This window comes from Oncorhynchus gorbuscha, unplaced genomic scaffold, assembly GCF_021184085.1.
Source record: "Oncorhynchus gorbuscha isolate QuinsamMale2020 ecotype Even-year unplaced genomic scaffold, OgorEven_v1.0 Un_scaffold_3251, whole genome shotgun sequence".
NCBI classification, from domain to species: Eukaryota; Metazoa; Chordata; class Actinopteri; order Salmoniformes; family Salmonidae; genus Oncorhynchus; species Oncorhynchus gorbuscha.
In genome coordinates, this window is record NW_025747546.1 from 4,457 (window position 1) to 25,930 (window position 21,474).

Below are 21,474 nucleotides of genomic sequence, written 5' to 3' on the forward strand. Positions count from 1 at the left end.
ATATGGTTGTTTCAGTTCAATAAGGATGGCTGTTTCAGTTCAATATGGATGGCTGTTTCAGTTCAATATGGACGGCTGTTTCAGTTCAATATGGATGGCTGTTTCAGTTCAATATGGACGGCTGTTTCAGTTCAATATGGACGGCTGTTTCAGTTCAATATGGCTGTTTCAGTTCAATATGGCTGTTTCAGTTCAATATGGCTGTTTCAGTTCAATATGGATGGTCATGGAAATATGTAGATGTTGATGCAGCTGAATCAGTGTTTCTAAAGAAGATCTCTGTTTAATACAGACAGAATCAGAGTGTTTCTAAACATTCTCTCTGTTTAATACAGACAGAATGAGAGTGTTTCTAAACATTCTCTCTGTTTAATACAGACAGAATCAGAGTGTTTCTAAACATTCTCTCTGTTTAATAAAGACAGAATCAGTGTTTCTAAACATTCTCTCTGTTTAATACAGACAGAATCAGTGTTTCTAAACATTCTCTCTGTTTAATACAGACAGAATCAGTGTTTCTAAACATTCTCTCTGTTTAATACAGACAGAATCAGTGTTTCTAAACATTCTCTCTGTTTAATACAGACAGAATCAGAGTGTTTCTAAACATTCTCTCTGTTTAATACAGACAGAATCAGAGTGTTTCTTAACATTCTCTCTTTTAATAAGTTGAACCACAGAATCAGTGTTTCTAAACATTCAGAGAACTGTTTAGACTAGCTAGATAACCAGCTAAACATTCTCCCAGAGAACTGCCAGACCCATAGCTAGATATCCAGCTAAACATTCTCCCAGAGAATACAGACAGATATCAGTGTAAACATTCTCCCAGAGTACTGCCAGACCGGCTAGATATCAGCTAAACATTTTCCCAGAGAACTGCCAGACTACTAGATAGACAGCTAAACATTCTCCCAGAGAACTGCCAGACTAGCTAGATAACCAGCTAAACATTTTCCCAGAGAACTGCCAGACTAGCTAGATATCCAGCTAAACATTCTCCCAGAGAACTGCCAGACTAGCTAGATATCCAGCTAAATATTCTCCCAGAGAACTGCCAGACTAGCTAGATAACCAGCTAAACATTCTCCCAGAGAACTGCCAGACTAGCTAGATAACCAGCTAAACATTCTCATTCTGTGTGTGTGTGTGTGTGTGTGTGTGTGTGTGTGTGTGTGTGTGTGTGTGTGTGTGTGTGTGTGTGTGTGTGTGTGTGTGTGTGTGTGTGTGTGTGTGTGTGTGTGTGTGTGTGTGTGTGTGTGTGTGTGTGTGTGTGTGTGTGTGTGTGTGTGTGGAGGAGGGCTGTTCCCACGCGGTGCTGATCAGGAATATAGTGCGTTCCGGTTGGAATGGTCAGTATGGAACCCAGGACTTCCGCCTCACTCCTCACATAGACAACCTGGAGGTTGCCAACAGCTTCGCTGTCACCAACTGCTGTGAGTAACACACACACACAGACACACAGACACAGATGGGCAGGGAGTGAAGGGGTGGAGGGATGAGGGTACCCTGCATGATGCTTGGGGCAGTCCGCTGCCTGTTTGTAGGACGGTTGGTCAGAAGAGAGAGCAGGTCCAGCCTCTCCTGGGGGAAAGTGAGTGCTATTGCCATCAAGTAGGCTGGGGTTTTGTGGACTGAGTTGGTGGATGGATGTCCATCAGTGGAGGCTCCTCAGAGGAGGAAGGGAGGACCATCCTACTCAGTGAATTTCAGAAAAATACAAATAGTGAAACATTAAAAAGGTTATATTTTTTTAGATAAAACTATACTAAATATATTAATATTTCACCAAATAATTGATTAGAACACACTGTTTTGCAATGAAGGTCTACAGTAGCCTCACCAGTACTCTGTAGGGTAGCACCATGGTGTAGCCGGAGGACAGCTAGTGTCTGTCCTCCTCTGGGTACATTGAATTCAATACAAAACCTAAGAGGCTCATGGTTTTCACTCACTTCCATAGACTTACACAGTAATTATGACAACTTCCAGAGGACGTCCTCCAACCTATCAGAGCTCTTGCACCATGAACTGACATGTGTTCCACCCAATCAAAGGATCAGAGAATGAATCTAGTACTGAAAGCATCTCTCTAGCAAAGAGAGAGAAAAGACAATAGTTAAACAGTTTTTTACATTCATTTCTTCCTAAATTAAGGAGAAGCTAGAGAGACAGAGACAGTTTGTAGGACTGAGAAACTAGATATATTTTTGTAGTATATACAGTTTGTAAGGGTTTTCTTCCACTGGACTAGAAGCTAGAGAGACAGAGGAGAGCTAGATATATTTTGTAGTATATACAGTTTGTAAGGGTTTTCTTCCACTGGACTAGAAGCTAGAGAGACAGAGGAGAGCTAGATATATTTTATACAGTTGAAGTCGGAAGTTTACATACTGTCATGCCTTAGTTATCTTTGTTTTCTTTATTATTTTGGTTCGGTCAGGTGTGACACACACACCTTTGCCAAATACATTTAAACTCAGTTTTTCACAATTCCTGATATTTAATCCTAGTAAAATCCCTGTCTTAGGTCAGTTAGGATCACCACTTTATTTTAAGAATGTGAAATGTCAGAATAATAGTAGAGAGAATGATTTATTTCGGCTTTTATTTCTTTCATCACATTCCCAGTGGGTCAGAAGTTTACATAACCTCAATTAGGATAAAATGTTTTGGGTATCCTTCCACAAGCTTCCCACAATAAGTGGGAATTTCGGCCCATTCCTCCTGACAGAGCTGGTGTAACTGAGTCAGGTTTGTAGGCCTCCTTGCCCGCACACGCAGTTCTGCCCACAAATTTTCTGTAGGGTTGAAGTCAGGGCTTTCTGATGGCCACCCCAATTCCTTGACTTTGTTGTCCTTAAGCCATTTTGCTTCGAAAGTATGCTTGGGGTCATTGTCCATTTGGAAGAACCATTTGCGACCAAGCTTTAACTTCCTGACTGATGTCTTGAGATGTTGCTTCAATATATCCACATCATTTTCCACCCTCATGATGCCATCTATTTTGGGAAGTGCACCAGTCACTCCTGCAGCAAAAGCACCCCACAACATGATGCTTCACGGTTGGGATGGTGTTCTTCGGCTTGCAAGCCCCCCTTTCCCCCTTTTCCTCCAAACATAACGATGGTCATTAAGGCCAAACAGTTAAATTTGTATTTTATCAGACCAGGACATTTCTCCAAAAGTACGATCTTTGCCCCCATGTGCAGTTGCAAACCATAGTCTGGATTTTTTATGGCGGTTTTGGAGCAGTGGCTTCTTCCTTGCTGAGCGGCCTTTCAGGTTATATCGATATAGGACTTGTTTTACTGTGTATATAGATACTTTTGTACCTTTTTCCTCCAGCATCTTCACAAGGTCCTTTCCTGTTGTTCTGCGATTAATTTGCACTTTTCGCACCAAAGTACATTCATCTGGGACACTGTAAAGTCCATGGAGAATAAGAACACCTCCTCCCAGCTGCCCACTGCACTGAAGATAGGAAACACTGTCACCACTGATAAATCCACCATAATTGACCATTTCAATAAGCATTTTTCTACGGCTGGCCATGCTTTCCACCTGGCTACTCATACCCCCGGTCAACAGCACTGTACCCCCAACAAACTCCGCCCAAGCCTTCCCCATTTCTCCTTCTCCCAAATCCGTTCAGCTGATGTTCTGAAAGAGCTGCAAAATTTGGACCCCTACAAATCAGCCGGGCTAGACAATCTGGACCCTTTCTTTCTAAAATTATCTGCCGAAATTGTTGCCACCCCTATTACTAGCCTGTTCAACCTCTCTTTCGTGTCGTCTGAGATTCCCAAAGATGGGAAAGCAGCTGCGGTCATCCCCTCTTCAAGGGGGACACTCTTGACCCAAACTGCTACAGACCTATATCTATCCTACCATGCCTTTCTAAGGTCTTCGAAAGACAAGTCAACAAACAGATTACCGTGTACTTATATCTGTGTTCTCTGTTTGTCTGTTGCCAGTTCTTCTTGTTTTTCAAGTCAACCAGCATTTTGTCTCTTGTTTTTCCAAGTCTCTCTTTTCTCGCCCTCCTGGTTTTGACACTTGTCTGTCCTGACCACCTGCCTGACCACTCTGCATGCCCTGACACTGTACCATTGCCTCTACTCTGGATTATCGATCCCTGCCTGCCTTGACATGTCGTTTGCCTGCTGTAATAAACTTTGTTACTTCAACACAGTCTGCATTTGGGTTTTACCTGGAAACCTGAGAGCAACAAGTAACCAGCATATATGAGAACTCCTTCAAGACTGCTGGAAAAGCATTCCAGGTGAAACTGTTGAGAGAATGCGAAGAGTGTACAAAGCTGTCATCAAGGCAAAGGGTGGCTACTTTGAAGAATCTCAAATATAAAATATATTTAGATTTGTTTAAAACTTTTTTGGTTACCAGATGATTCCATATGTGTTATTTCATAGTTTTGATGTCGTCAATATTATTCTACAACGTAGAAAATAGTACAAAAATAAAGAAAAACCCTTGAATGAGTAGGTGTGTCTTTTGACTGGTACTGTATATACTGTATATACTGTATACTGTATATATATATTTTTATGTTTATGTTTCATCTCATTTACTTAGTTACTTAGCTAGCGAATGCAGATAGCTAGTTTAGCCTACTCAAACACCCGGTTCAAACTGAGAGTGTTGCTATGTTAGCTAGCTGACTATGGCTATTGTTAGAATTGCATCAATTCTAATCTGGTATCAGGATAAATATGACAATGAGTCACCTATTGTATACTATGTATTTTTATCAGCTAAGCAATACAGTGCCTTGCGAAAGTATTCGGCCCCCTTGAACTTTGCGACCTTTTGCCACATTTCAGGCTTCAAACATAAAGATATAAAACTGTATTATTTTGTGAAGAATCAACAACAAGTGGGACACAATCATGAAGTGGAACGACATTTATTGGATATTTCAAACTTTTTTAACAAATCAAAAACTGAAAAATTGTGTCCCCGCCTCTTTGCGCTTCTGTTGATAGATGTAACTGTTGCTGTGAAGAACATCCATGCTCTCATGCTCCATACCGTTATCTCGCACCTGGCTCCTGTTGCTCCTGTGCTCTACTCTGCTCTACTGTAATATACTCTGCTCTGCTCTGTAATCTGCTCTACTCTGCTCTAGTCTGCTCTGTGCTCTACTCTGCTCTTGTCTGCTCTGTGCTCTGTGCTCTACTCTGCCTTTACTCTGCTCTACTCTACTCTGCTCTGTGCTCTACTCTGCTTTACTCTGCTCTGTGCTCTACTCTGCTCTACTCTGCTCTGCGCTCTACTCTGCTCTAGTCTGCTCTGTGCTCTACTCTGCTCTACTCTGCTCTGTGCTCTACTCTGCTCTAGTCTGCTCTGTACTCTACTCTGCTCTACTCTGCTCTGTGCTCTATTCTGCTCCGTGCTCTACTCTGCCCTGTGCTCTACTCTGCTCTACTCTGCCCTGTGCTCTACTCTGCTCTTTGCTCTACTCTACTCTGCTCTACTCTGCTCCGTGCTCTACTCTGCCCTGTGCTCTACTCTGCTCCGTGCTCTACTCTGCTCTGTGCTCTACTCTACTCTGCTCTGTGCTCTACTCTGCTCTGCTCTGTGCTCTACTCTGCTCCGTACTCTACTCTACTCTACTCTGTGCCCTACTCTTCTCTTCTCTACTCGGCTCTGTGCTCTACTCTGCTCTACTCTGCTCTACTCTGCTCTGTGCTCTACTCTGCTCTACTCTGCTCTGCTCTGTGCTCTACTCTGCTCTGTGCTCTACTCTGCTCTACTCTGCTCTGTGCTCTACTCTGCTCTACTCTGCTCTACTCTGCTCTACTACAGTGTTGTAATGGAGACCAGGTCATGTCTGACTGATGCTCTACTACAGTGTTGTAATGAAGACCAGGCCATGTCTGATTGATGCTCTACTACAGTGTTGTAATGGAGACCAGGCCATGTCTGACTGATGCTCTACTACAGTGTTGTAATGGAGACCAGGCCATGTCTGATTGATGCTCTACTACAGTGTTGTAATGGAGACCAGGCCATGTCTGACTGATGCTCTACTACAGTGTTGTAATGGAGACCAGGCCATGTCTGACTGATGCTCTACTACAGTGTTGTAATGGAGACCAGGCCATGTCTGATTGATGCTCTACTACAGTGTTGTAATGGAGACCAGGCCATGTCTGATTGATGCTCTACTACAGTGTTGTAATGGAGACCAGGCCATGTCTGACTGATGCTCTACTACAGTGTTGTAATGGAGACCAGGCCATGTCTGACTGATGCTCTACTACAGTGTTGTAATGGAGACCAGGCCATGTCTGACTGATGCTCTACTACAGTGTTGTAATGGAGACCAGGCCATGTCTGACTGATGCTCTACTACAGTGTTGTAATGGAGACAGACCATGTCTGACTGATGCTCTACTACAGTGTTGTAATGGAGACCAGGCCATGTCTGACTGATGCTCTACTACAGTGTTGTAATGGAGACCAGGCCATGTCTGACTGATGCTCTACTACAGTGTTGTAATGGAGACCAGACCATGTCTGACTGATGCTCTACTACAGTGTTGTAATGGAGACCAGGCCATGTCTGACTGATGCTCTACTACAGTGTTGTAATGGAGACCAGGCCATGTCTGACTGATGCTCTACTACAGTGTTGTAATGGAGACCAGGCCATGTCTGACTGATGCTCTACTACAGTGTTGTAATGGAGACCAGGCCATGTCTGACTGATGCTCTACTACAGTGTTGTAATGGAGAAAAGGAGAAGGCCGATGGAACAGCGGTTAGAACGGCTGACTGAGCCTAACCCCCCCACTCTCATATACACACAACAAACTAAAGCAGAGCCCTGTTTTCAGCCAATGCCTGCCTCTCTCTGCCTGCCTCTCGGCCAAGGAGCCTTAGTTAAAACTGGGACACAGCGAGACACACAGAGCCAGCCAACCCCCCCCACACACACACACACAGTAAGGTGTAGTCCTCAGTAATGCAACCATGTCGTCTCTCTCTCTCTCTCTCTGCTCAATGGCGTAAAAGCGGTCTGTGTCTCATGACAAAGCAGGAAGGTAACACTGTTTTTCCTTAAGAGAATAAAGGAATCAGGGCGCTGAAGTAGGACAGCTAAATATACTCACACACACACACACACTCTAACAGACACACACACACACTCTAACACACACACACACACACACACACACACACACACACACACACACACACACACACACACACACACACACACACACACACACACACACACACACACACACACACACACACACACACACACACACACACACACACACTCTAACAGACACACACACAGGTGTAGGCGCGCGGGCACACACACACACCCTCAATCACAACCGCTAGTGATAGGGTTAGCATGGTGCTAGTGATAGGGTTAGCATGGTGCTAGTGGTATGGTTAGCATGGTGCTAGTGGTAGGGTTAGCATGGTGCTAATGATAGGGTTAGCATGGTGCTAGTGATATGGTTAGCATGGTGCTAGTGGTAGGGTTAGCATGGTGCTAGTGATATGGTTAGCATGGTGCTAGTGATAGGGTTAGCATGGTGCTAGTGATATGGTTAGCATGGTGCTAGTGATATGGTTAGCATGGTGCTAGTGATAGGGTTAGCATGGTGCTAGTGATATGGTTAGCATGGTGCTAGTGGTAGGGTTAGCATGGTGCTAGTGGTAGGGTTTGCATGGAGCTAGTGATGGGATTAGCATGGTGCTAACCAACCCTCTCTCTCTCCCTCTCCCTCCCCATCTCCCTCTCTCTCTCTGCAGTTTGTTCCCAGTTCTCCAGGGGTGTCTATGCCATCTTTGGTTTCTATGACAAGAAGAGTGTGAACACCATCACGTCTTTCTGTGAGACCCTCCACGTGTCCTTCATCACACCGTCCTTCCCTGCTGATGGACTCAATCAGTTTGTCCTTCAGATGAGACCCGACATCAAGGGACCTCTGGTCAGCTTAGTGGAGTATTACAAGTGGGACAAGTTCGCCTACCTCTATGACAGTGACAGGGGTGAGTCTGCTACCATCTATTCATACAGCGCATTCAGAAAGTATTCAGACCCTTTGACTTTTTACACATTTTGTTATGTCACAGGCTTATTATAAAATGGATTAAATGGTTTTTTCTCCCCATCAAACTATACACAATACCCCATAATGACAAAGCAAAAACAGGTTTTTTCGAAATGTTTGCAAATGTATTATAAATACCAACTCAAATATCAGATGTACATAACTATTCAGACCGTTTACTCAGTACTTTGTTGAAGACCCTTTGGCCTCGAGTCTCCTTGGGTATGGTGCTATATAAGCTTGGCACAAGCTTACTCCCATTCTTCTCTGCAGATCCTCTCAAGCTCTGTCAGGTTGGATGGCGAGTGTCGCTGCACAGCTATTTTCAGGTCTCTCCAGAGATTTTAGATCGAGTTCTGGGCTCTGACTGGGCCACTCAAGGACATTCAGAGACTTGTCTCGAAAGCCACTCCTGCATTGTCTTGGCTGTGTGCTTAGGGGCGTTGTCCTGTTGGAAGTTGAACCATCACCCTAGTCTGAGGTCCTGAGCACTCTGGAGCAGGTTTTCATCAAGGACCTCTCTGTACTTTGCTCCGTTCATCTTTCCCTCGATCTAACTAGTCTCCCAGTCCCTGCCACTGAAAAACATCCCCACAGCATGATGCTGCCACTGTAGGGATGGTGCCAGGTTTTCTCCAGACGTGACGCTTGGCATTCAGGCCAAAGAGTTCAATCTTGGTTTCATCAGACAAGAGAATCTTGTTTCTCACGGTCTGAGAGTCCTTTATCTGACACAACGGTAGTGGGTAGTAGTATAGAGCCAGTTCAGGACACAACGGTAGTGGGTAGTAGTATAGAGCCAGTTCAGGACACAACGGTAGTGGGTAGTAGTAGGGAGCCAGTTCAGGGTACAACGGTAGTGGGTAGTAGTATAGAGCCAGTTCAGGACACAACGGTAGTGGGTAGTAGTATAGAGCCAGTTCAGGGTACAACGGTAGTGGGTAGTAGTATAGAGCCAGTTCAGGACACAACGGTAGTGGGTAGTAGTAGGGAGCCAGTTCAGGACACAACGGTGGTGGGTAGTAGTATAGAGCCAGTTCAGGACACAACGGTAGTGGGTAGTAGTATAGAGCCAGTTCAGGACACAACGGTAGTGGGTAGTAGTATAGAGCCAGTTCAGGACACAACGGTAGTGGGTAGTAGTATAGAGCCAGTTCAGGGTACAACGGTAGTGGGTAGTAGTATAGAGCCAGTTCAGGACACAACGGTAGTGGGTAGTAGTATAGAGCCAGTTCAGGACACAACGGTAGTGGGTAGTAGTATAGAGCCAGTTCAGGACACAACGGTAGTGGGTAGTAGTAGGGAGCCAGTTCAGGGTACAACGGTAGTGGGTAGTAGTATAGAGCCAGTTCAGGACACAACGGTAGTGGGTAGTAGTATAGAGCCAGTTCAGGACACAACGGTAGTGGGTAGTAGTATAGAGCCAGTTCAGGGTACAACGGTAGTGGGTAGTAGTATAGAGCCAGTTCAGGACACAACGGTAGTGGGTAGTAGTATAGAGCCAGTTCAGGGTACAACGGTAGTGGGTAGTAGTATAGAGCCAGTTCAGGACACAACGGTAGTGGGTAGTAGTATAGAGCCAGTTCAGGACACAACGGTAGTGGGTAGTAGTATAGAGCCAGTTCAGGGTACAACGGTAGTGGGTAGTAGTATAGAGCCAGTTCAGGACACAACGGTAGTGGGTAGTAGTATAGAGCCAGTTCAGGGTACAACGGTAGTGGGTAGTAGTATAGAGCCAGTTCAGGACACAACGGTAGTGGGTAGTAGTATAGAGCCAGTTCAGGACACAACGGTAGTGGGTAGTAGTATAGAGCCAGTTCAGGACACAACGGTAGTGGGTAGTAGTATAGAGCCAGTTCAGGACACAACGGTAGTGGGTAGTAGTATAGAGCCAGTTCAGGACACAACGGTAGTGGGTAGTAGTATAGAGCCAGTTCAGGACACAACGGTAGTGGGTAGTAGTATAGAGCCAGTTCAGGACACAACGGTAGTGGGTAGTAGTATAGAGCCAGTTCAGGACACAACGGTAGTGGGTAGTAGTATAGAGCCAGTTCAGGACACAACGGTAGTGGGTAGTAGTATAGAGCCAGTTCAGGGCACAACGGTAGTGGGTAGTAGTATAGAGCCAGTTCAGGACACAACGGTAGTGGGTAGTAGTATAGAGCCAGTTCAGGGCACAACGGTAGTGGGTAGTAGTATAGAGCCAGTTCAGGACACAACGGTAGTGGGTAGTAGTATAGAGCCAGTTCAGGACACAACGGTAGTGGGTAGTAGTATAGAGCCAGTTCAGGACACAACGGTAGTGGGTAGTAGTATAGAGCCAGTTCAGGACACAACGGTAGTGGGTAGTAGTATAGAGCCAGTTCAGGGCACAACGGTAGTGGGTAGTAGTAGGGAGCCAGTTCAGGGTACAACGGTAGTGGGTAGTAGTATAGAGCCAGTTCAGGACACAACGGTAGTGGGTAGTAGTATAGAGCCAGTTCAGGGTACAACGGTAGTGGGTAGTAGTATAGAGCCAGTTCAGGACACAACGGTAGTGGGTAGTAGTATAGAGCCAGTTCAGGACACAACGGTAGTGGGTAGTAGTAGGGAGCCAGTTCAGGACACAACGGTAGTGGGTAGTAGTATAGAGCCAGTTCAGGACACAACGGTAGTGGGTAGTAGTATAGAGCCAGTTCAGGGCACAACGGTAGTGGGTAGTAGTATAGAGCCAGTTCAGGGTACAACGGTAGTGGGTAGTAGTATAGAGCCAGTTCAGGACACAACGGTAGTGGGTAGTAGTATAGAGCCAGTTCAGGGTACAACGGTAGTGGGTAGTAGTATAGAGCCAGTTCAGGACACAACGGTAGTGGGTAGTATTATAGAGCCAGTTCAGGGTACAACGGTAGTGGGTAGTAGTATAGAGCCAGTTCAGGACACAACGGTAGTGGGTAGTAGTATAGAGCCAGTTCAGGACACAACGGTAGTGGGTAGTAGTATAGAGCCAGTTCAGGGTACAACGGTAGTGGGTAGTAGTATAGAGCCAGTTCAGGACACAACGGTAGTGGGTAGTAGTATAGAGCCAGTTCAGGGTACAACGGTAGTGGGTAGTAGTATAGAGCCAGTTCAGGACACAACGGTAGTGGGTAGTAGTATAGAGCCAGTTCAGGACACAACGGTAGTGGGTAGTAGTATAGGGAGCCAGTTCAGGACACAACGGTAGTGGGTAGTAGTATAGAGCCAGTTCAGGACACAACGGTAGTGGGTAGTAGTATAGAGCCAGTTCAGGACACAACGGTAGTGGGTAGTAGTATAGAGCCAGTTCAGGGTACAACGGTAGTGGGTAGTAGTATAGAGCCAGTTCAGGACACAACGGTAGTGGGTAGTAGTAGGGAGCCAGTTCAGGACACAACGGTAGTGGGTAGTAGTATAGAGCCAGTTCAGGACACAACGGTAGTGGGTAGTAGTATAGAGCCAGTTCAGGACACAACGGTAGTGGGTAGTAGTAGGAGCCAGTTCAGGACACAACGGTAGTGGGTAGTAGTAGGGAGCCAGTTCAGGACACAACGGTAGTGGGTAGTAGTAGGGAGCCAGTTCAGGCGGCAAGGGACTTGAACTAATAACCTCTAACCTCTGGTCTGCCAACCGTGTGTGTGTAGTTCTGTCTAACCCCTAACCCCAGTTACCTTTCTATCCTACCATATCTCCAGTTACCTTTCTATCCTACCATGACCCCAGTTACCTTTCTATCCTACCATATCCCCAGTTACCTTTCTATCCTACCATAACCCCAGTTACCTTTCAATCCTACCATATCCCCAGTTACCTTTCAATCCTACCATAACCCCAATTACCTTTCAATCCTACCATATCCCCAGTTACCTTTCAATCCTACCATATCCCCAATTACCTTTCAATCCTACCATATCCCCAGTTACCTTTCAATCCTACCATATCCCCAGTTACCTTTCAAGCCTACCATATCCCCAGTTACCTTTCAATCCTACCAACGCCCCAGTTACCTTTCAATCCTACCATATCCCCAGTTACCTTTCAATCCTACCAACGCCCCAGTTACCTTTCAATCCTACCAACGCCCCAGTTACCTTTCAATCCTACCATGATCCTAACCCCTAATCCCAGTTACCTTTCTAACCTACCATGACCCTAACCCCTAACCCCAGTTACCTTTCAATCATACCATGATCCTAACCCGTTACCTTTATATCCTATCATGACCCTAGCCCCTAACCCCAGTTACCTTATATCCTACCACGACCCAAACCCGTTACCTTTATATCCTAGCATGACCCTAACCCCTAACCCTAGTTACCTTTCTATCCTACCATGACCCTAACCCAGTTACCTTTCTATCTTACCATGACCCGAACCACAGTTACCTTTCTATCCTACCATTGCCTAACCCCAGTTACCTTTCTAACCTACCATGACCCTAACCCCAGTTACCTTTCTATCCTACCATGACCCTAGCCCCTAACCCCAGTTACCTTTCTATCCTACCATGACCCTAACCCCAGTTACCTTTCTATCCTACCATGACCCTAACCCCAGTTACCTTTCTAACCTACCATGACCCCAACCCCAGTTACCTTTCTATCCTACCATGACCTTAACCACAGTTACCTTTCTATCCTACCATGACCCTAACCCAGTTACCTTTATATCCTACCATGACCCTAGCCCCTAACCCCAGTTACCTTTCTAACCTACCATGACCCTAACCCCAGTTACCTTTCTATCCTACCATGACCCTAGCCCCTAACCCCAGTTACCTTTCTAACCTACCATGACCCTAGCCCCTAACCCCAGTTACCTTTCTATCCTACCATGACCCTAACCCCAGTTACCTTTCTATCCTACCATGACCCTAACCCCAGTTACCTTTCTAACCTACCATGACCCTAACCCCAGTTACCTGTATAACCTACCATGACCCTAGCCCCTAACCCCAGTTACCTTTCTAACCTACCATGACTCTAGCCCCTAACCCCAGTTACCTTTCTATCCTACCATGACCCTAACTCCAGTTACCTTTATCCTACCATGACCCTAGCCCCTAACCCCAGTTACCTTTCTATCCTACCATGACCCTAACCACAGTTACCTTTCTATCCTACCATGACCCTAACCCAGTTACCTTTATATCCTACCATGACCCTAGCCCCTAACCCCAGTTACCTTTCTAACCTACCATGACCCTAACCCCAGTTACCTTTCCATCCTACCATGACCCTAGCCCCTAACCCAGTTACCTTTATATCCTACCATGACCCTAGCCCCTAACCCCAGTTACCTTTCTAACCTACCATGACCCTAGCCCCTAACCCCAGTTACCTTTCTATCCTACCATGACCCTAGCCCCAGTTACCTTTCTAACCTACCATGACCCTAACCCCAGTTACCTTTCCATCCTACCATGACCCTAGCCCCAGTTACATTTCAATCCTACCATGACCCTAACCCCAGTTACCTTTCTATCCTACCATGACCCTAGCCCCAGTTACCTTTCTAACCTACCATGACCCTAACCCCAGTTACCTTTCTATCCTACCATGACCCTAGCCCCTAACCCCAGTTACCTTTCTAACCTACCATGACCCTAGCCCCTAACCCAGTTACCTTTATATCCTACCATGACCCTAGCCCCTAACCCCAGTTACCTTTCTAACCTACCATGACCCTAGCCCCTAACCCCAGTTACCTTTCTATCCTACCATGACCCTAGCCCCAGTTACCTTTCTAACCTACCATGACCCTAACCCCAGTTACCTTTCCATCCTACCATGACCCTAGCCCCAGTTACATTTCAATCCTACCATGACCCTAACCCCAGTTACCTTTCTATCCTACCATGACCCTAGCCCCAGTTACCTTTCCATCCTACCATGACCCTAACCCCAGTTACATTTCTATCCTACCATGACCCTAACCCCAGTTACCTTTCTATCCTACCATGACCCTAGCCCCAGTTACCTTTCTAACCTGCTGTGTGTGTATATATGTGTATGTGTAGGTCTGTCCACCCTGCAAGTGATCCTGGATACAGCAGCAGAGAGGAAGTGGATTGTAACAGCCATCAACGTAGGCAACCTGAAGGATGAGAGGAAGGACGAGGCTTATCGCTCCATGTTCCAAGACCTGGAGATACGAAAGGAGAGGAGAGTCATTCTGGACTGTGAACAAGACAAGGTTAAAGACATCATGGACCAGGTTGGTCTGTCTGTCTGTCTGTCTGTCTGTCTGTCTGTCTGTCTGTCTGTCTGTCTGTCTGTCTGTCTGTCTGTCTGTCTGTCTGTCTGTCTGTCTGTCTGTCTGTCTGTCTGTCTGTCTGTCTGTCTGTCTGTCTGTCTGTCTGTCTGTCTGTCTGTCTGTCTGTCTGTCTGTCTGTCTGTCTGTCTGTCCGTCCGTCCGTCCGTCCGTCCGTCCGTCCGTCCGTCCGTCTGTCCGTCCGTCTGTCTGTCTGTGTCTAGATTGTGAACAAGACAAGGTTAAAAGTCTAACAGGCTGACTACACCTCTCGCGTCGGGGGGTGAAGTGACTATGCATAGATAATATACAGCGAGTAGCAGCAGTAGACACAACAAGGGCAGGGGGGGTCAATGTAATAGTCTGGTGGCCATTTGATTAACTGTTCAGCAGGCTTATGGCTTGGGGGTAGAAACTGTTAAGGAGCCTTTTGGTCCTAGACCTGCCTGGCGCTCCGGTACCGCTTGCCGTGCGGTAGCAGAAAAACAGTCTAGGACTGGTGACTGGAGTCTCTGACAATTTTATGGGCTTTCCTCTGACACCGCCTATTATTATATAGGTCCTGGATTGCAGGAAGCTTGGCCCAAGTGATGTACTGGGCTGTACGCACTACCCTCTGTAGGGCCTTCCTCTGACACCACCTATTATATAGGTCCTGGATTGCAGGAAGCTTGGCCCCAGTGATGTACTGGGCTATACGCACTACCCTCTGTAGCGCATTACGGTCAGATGCCGAGCAGTTTCCATACCAAGTGGTGATGCAACCGGTCAGGGTGCTCTCGATGGTGCAGCTGTAGAACCTTTTGAGGATCTGGGGACCCATGCCAAATCTTTTCAGTCTCCTGGGGGAGAAAAGGTTTTGTTGTGCCCTCTTCATGACTGTTTTGGTGTGTTTGGACCATGATAGTTCGTTGGTGATGTGGACACCAAGGAACTTGAAACTCTCAACCCGCTCCACTTCAGCCCCGTCGATGTTAATGGGGCGTGTTCAGCCTGCCTTTTCCTGTAGTCTACGATCAGCTCCTTAGTCTTGCTCACATTGAGGAGAGGTTGTTGTCCTGGCACCATACTGCCAGGTCTCTGATCTCCTCCCTATAGGCTGTGTCATCGTTGTCGGTGATCAGGCCTACCACTGTTGTGTCGTCAGCAAAGTTAATGTTGGTGTTGGAGTCATGTTTGTCCAGGCAGTCGTGGGTGAACAGGGAGTACAGGAGGGGAGTACAGGAGGGGAGTACAGGAGGGGACAAAGCACACACCCCTGAGGGGCACCATTGTTGAGGATCAGCGTGGCAGATGTTTTGTTGCCTAGTCTTACCACCTGGGGGAGGTCCGTCAGGAAATCCAGGATCCAGTTGCAGAGGGAGTTGTTTAGTCCCAGGGTCCTTAGCTTAGTGATGAGCTTCGAGGGTACTATGGTGTTGAACGCTGTAGTCAATATATAGCATTCTCACATAGGTATTCCTTTTGTCCAGCTGGGAAAGGGCCGTGTGGAGTGCGATTGAGATTGCGTCATATGTGGATCTGTTGGAGCGGTATGCGGGTGGAGTGGGTCTAGGATATCCGGGATGATGGTGTGGATGTGAGCCATGACCAGCCTTTCAAAGCACTTCATGGCTACCGACGTGAGCGCTACGGGTCGGTAGTCATATAGGCAGGTTACCTTCCTTGGGCACAGGGACAGGGTGGTCTGCTTGAAACATGTTCGTATTACAGACTCAGACAGGGAGAGGTTTTAAATGTCAGTGAAGACACTTGCCAGTGGGTCAGTGCATGCTTTGAGTACGCGTCCTGGTAATCCATCTGGCCCCGCGGCTTTGTGAATGTTGACCTGTTTAAAGGTCTTCCTCACATCGGTTACCGAGTGCGTTATCACACAGTCATCCAGAACAGCTGGTGCTCTTTTTTAGTCTGTAATAGTTTGCCCTGTCACATCTGACGAGCATCAGAGCCGGTGTAGTAGGATTCAATCTGAATCCTGTATTGACGTGTTGCTTGTTTGATGGTTCGTCAGGATTTCTTATAGGCGTCTGGATTAGTGCCCCGCTCCTGAAAGCGGCAGCTCTAGCCTTTAGCTCGATGTGGATGTTGCCTGTAATCCATGGGTTCTGGTTGGGATATGTACCTCAAGAGGCTGAAGAAATTTGGCTTGTCACCCAAAACCCTGACAAATTTTTACAGATGCACAATCGAGAGCATCCTGTCGGGCTGTATCACAGCCTGGTACGACAACTGCACCACCCTCAACTGCAGGGCTCTCCAGAGGGTAGTGCGATCTGCCCAACACATCATCGGGTACAAGCTAACTGCCATCCAGGACACAGCACCTGATGTCACAGGTGAACCCTAACCCTAACCTAACCCAGGAAGGCCAAAAGATCATCAAGGTCAACAACCACCCGATCCACTGCCTGTTCCTGTGGCTATGGAACCCTGACCTGTTCACCGGAGGTGCTACCTGTCCCAGACCTGCTGTTTTCAACTCTCTAGAGACAGCAGGAGCGGTAGAGATACTCTGAATGATCGGCTATGAAAAGCCAACTGACATTTACTCCTGAGGTGCTGACTTGCTGCACCCTCGACAACTACTGTGATTATTATTATTGGACCCTGCTGGTCATTTATGAACATTTGAACATTTGGCCATGTTCTGTTATAATCTTCACCCGGCACAGCCAGAAGAGGACTGGCCACCCCTCATAGCCTGGTTCCTCTCTAGGTTTCTTCCTAGGTTCTGGCCTTTCTAGGGAGTTGTTCCTAGCCACCGTGCTTCTACACCTGCATTGCTTGCTGTTGGGGTTTTAGCCTGGGTTTCTGTACAGCACTTTGTGACATTGGCTGATGTAAGAAGGGCTTTATAAATAAATTTGATTGACTGACTACCTGTTCACCCTGCTTCCATCCAGAATATGAGGTCAGTACAGGGGCATTAAAGCTGGGACAGAGAGATTGAAAAACAGTTTCTATCTCAAGGCCATCAGACTGCTAAACAGCCATCACTAACTCAGAGGCTGCTGCCTACATTGAGGCCCAATCACTGGCCACTTTAAGGGTTAATTCCACACGGTCAAGGTTAGACTTGCACAGATCGGGAGGACCTCAGGAACGTTCCTGTGGTTGAATTGTGCCACTGTCACCCAAAAGCACCTCAGGCATCATTTTGGGCCTTGTGCTAAGACTTTTCTGGATGTCAATATCTTACCCCAAAAACATCAGACACAGCTGCTCTTCGCGTATGTGGCTCTTTATATGCCCCCCAACTATAATCTCGATATATATTACATTCAGACTACACAGTGATACATAACATTACCTAGATGGAATTTGCAAGTCTTCCAAAAAGGCCAAAAAAACTCCAGATAAAAATCATGTTTTCTAATATGTAGCGGTTCATGAGGGTTGCCTAATCACACATGAACACTTTGACAGATGTTTTTAACTCTTCCAACAGCCCCTATGTCTGTCACAGGAAGCTGAACGTAAACGCATGTCCTCGTTGGGGCTGTTGCAGAATCCCGAGTTTCACGTCTTTACGTTAAGAACAGACTGATTTACTGAGGGTTGAATGCAGGGTTTTTCACTAACTGTAGGCTGTGATATCCAAACCACTTTTAGGGTGAATTTAAACAATGACACTTTAATAATGTTTGCGTATCTTACATTACTCATATCATATGTTTAGTGAGGAGAACAATTATTTGATACTCTGCCGATTTGCAGGTTTTCCCACTTACAAAGCAAGTAGAGGTCTGTAATTTTCATCATAGGTACACTTCAACTGTGAGAGACGGAAATCACATTGTATGATTTTTAAGTAATTAATTTGCATTTTATTGCATGACATAAGTATATGATCACCTACCAACCAGTAACAATTCCAGCTCTCATAGACCTGTTAGTTTTTCTTTAAGATGCCCTCCTGTTCTCCACTCATTACCTGTATTAACTGCACCTGTTTGAACTGTCCTATATTGGGTTCTATTGGGATCCATTGGGTTCTATTGGGATCCATTGGGTTCTATAGGGATCCATTGGGTTCTATAGGGATCCATTGGGTTCCATAGGGATACATTGGGTTCTATAGGTATCCATTGGGTTCTATAGGGATCCATTGGGTTCTATTGGGATCCATTGGTTTCTATTGGGATCCATTGGGTTCTATAGGGATCCATTGGGATCCATTGGGTTCCTTAGGGATCCATTGGGTTCCTTAGGGATCCATTGGGTTCTATAGGGATCCATTAGATTCTATTGGGATCCATTGGGTTCTATTGGGATCCATTGGGTTCTATTGGGATCCATTGGGTTCTATAGGGATCCATTGAGTTATATAGGGATCCATTGAGTTCTATTGGGATCCATTGAGTTCTATTGAGATCCATTGAGTTATATAGGGATCCATTGAGTTCTATATTGAGATCCATTTAGTTCTATAGGGATCCATTGAGTTCTATTGGGATCCATTGGGCTCTAATGGGATCCATTGGATTCTATTGGGATCCATTGAGTACTATTGGAATCCATTCAATTATATTGGGATCAATTTAGTTCTCTTGGGATCCATTGAGTTCTATTGAATATTGTCTGTTGACTGTATTAGGTACAGTATAAGGTAAAGGGTATTTGTGACATTGGGCTCTACTGGGATCCATTGAGTTCAATTGAATATTGTCTGTTGACTGTATTAGGTACAGTATAAGGTAAAGGGTATTTGTGACATTGGGCTCTACTGGGATCCATTGTCTGTTGACTGTATTAGGTACAGTATAAGGTAAGGGTATTTGTGACATTGGGCTCTACTGGGATCCATTGTCTGTTGACTGTATTAGGTACAGTATAAGGTAAGGGTATTTTTGACATTGTTTTAGAGTATATTGATTGATGTGTGCTTTAATCAATTTCATAGGTAATGTACAAAACGTCTGTGTTTATCCCTTCCTAATATGGTATTGTTTTACGTAATATTGTTTTATATAATATTGTTTTATGTAATATTGTTTTATATAATATTGTTTTATATAATATTGTTTTCTGTAATATTGTTTTATAAGATATTGTTTTATGTAATATTGTTTTATATAATATTGTTTTACATTATATTGTTTTTTGTGTTCCTGCAGGTCATCACCATTGGCCGACATGTTAAAGGATATCATTACATCATCGCTAACCTGGTATGATACCTGCTACCTCTCATATTTCTACATAACTTGTACTGACATCACACATAGCCTGGTACTAACCTGGTATGATCCCTGGTCCTAACCTGGTATGATCCCTGGTACTAACCTGGTACTAACCTGGTATGATCCCTGGTACTAACCTGGTATGATCCTGGTCCTAACCTGGTATGATCCCTGGTCCTAACCTGGTATGATCCCTGGTCCTAACCTGGTACTAACCTGGTATGATCCCTGGTACTAACCTGGTATGATACCTGGTACTAACCTGGTATGATCCCTGGTCCTAACCTGGTACTAACCTGGTATGATCCCTGGTACTAACCTGGTATGATCCCTGGTACTAACCTGGTATGATCCCTGGTACTAACCTGGTATGATCCCTGGTACTAACCTGGTATGATACCTGCTACCTCTCATATTTCTACATAACTTGTACTGACATCACACATAGCCTGGTACTAACCTGGTATGATCCCTGGTCCTAACCTGGTATGATCCCTGGTCCTAACCTGGTACTAACCTGGTATGATCCCTGGTACTAACCTGGTATGATCCCTTGTACTAACCTGGTATGATACCTGGTACTAACCTGGTATGATCCCTGGTCCTAACCTGGTACTAACCTGGTATGATCCCTGGTCCTAACCTGGTATGATCCCTGGTCCTAACCTGGTATGATCCCTGGTACTAACCTGGTATGATCCCTGGTACTAACCTGGTATGATACCTGGTACTAACCTGGTATGATCCCTGGTACTAACCTGGTACTAACCTGGTATGATCCCTGGTACTAACCTGGTATGATCCCTGGTCCTAACCTGGTACAAACCTGGTATGATCCCTGGTACTAACCTGGTATGATCCCTGGTACTAACCTGGTATGATCCCTGGTACTAACCTGGTATGATCCCTGGTACTAACCTGGTATGATACCTGGTACTAACCTGGTATGATCCCTGGTACTAACCTGGTATGATCCCTTGTACTAACCTGGTATGATACCTGGTACTAACCTGGTATGATCCCTGGTCCTAACCTGGTACTAACCTGGTATGATCCCTGGTACTAACCTGGTATGATCCCTGGTACTAACCTGGTATGATACCTGCTACCTCTCATATTTCTACATAACTTGTACTGACATCACACATAGCCTGGTACTAACCTGGTATGATCCCTGGTCCTAACCTGGTATGATCCCTGGTCCTAACCTGGTATGATCCCTGGTACTAACCTGGTATGATCCCTGGTACTAACCTGGTATGATCCCTGGTACTAACCTGGTACGATACCTGGTACTAACCTGGTATGATCCCTGGTACTAACCTGGTACTAACCTGGTATGATCCCTGGTACTAACCTGGTATGATCCCTGGTCCTAACCTGGTACAAACCTGGTATGATCCCTGGTACTAACCTGGTATGATCCCTGGTACTAACCTGGTATGATCCCTGGTACTAACCTGGTATGATACCTGGTACTAACCTGGTATGATCCCTGGTACTAACCTGGTACTAACCCGGTATGATCCCTGGTACTAACCTGGTATGATCCCTGGTACTAACCTGGTATGATCCCTGGTACTAACCTGGTATGATCCCTGGTACTAACCTGGTATGATACCTGGTACTAACCTGGTATGATCCCTGGTACTAACCTAGTATGATACCTGGTACTAACCTAGTATGATACCTGGTACTAACCTAGTATGATACCTGGTACTAACCTGGTATGATCCCTGGTACTAACCTGGTATGATCCCTGGTACTAACCTGGTATGATCCCTGGTACTAACCTAGTATGATCCCTGGTACTAACCTGGTATGATCCCTGGTACTAACCTGGTATGATCCCTGATACCTCTCATATTACTACATAACTGGTAATGACATCACATATAGCCTGGTACTAACCTGGTATGATCCCTAACTCAGTGTGTGTGTGT

General features: G+C 45.8%; 1 pseudogene; it reads left to right on the top strand.

The window, feature by feature from the left end:
- The first annotated feature begins 1,297 nt into the window (after nt 1-1,297).
- The window catches only part of LOC124027458, a 33,954-nt pseudogene continuing 13,777 nt past the window's right edge, over nt 1,298-21,474 (top strand).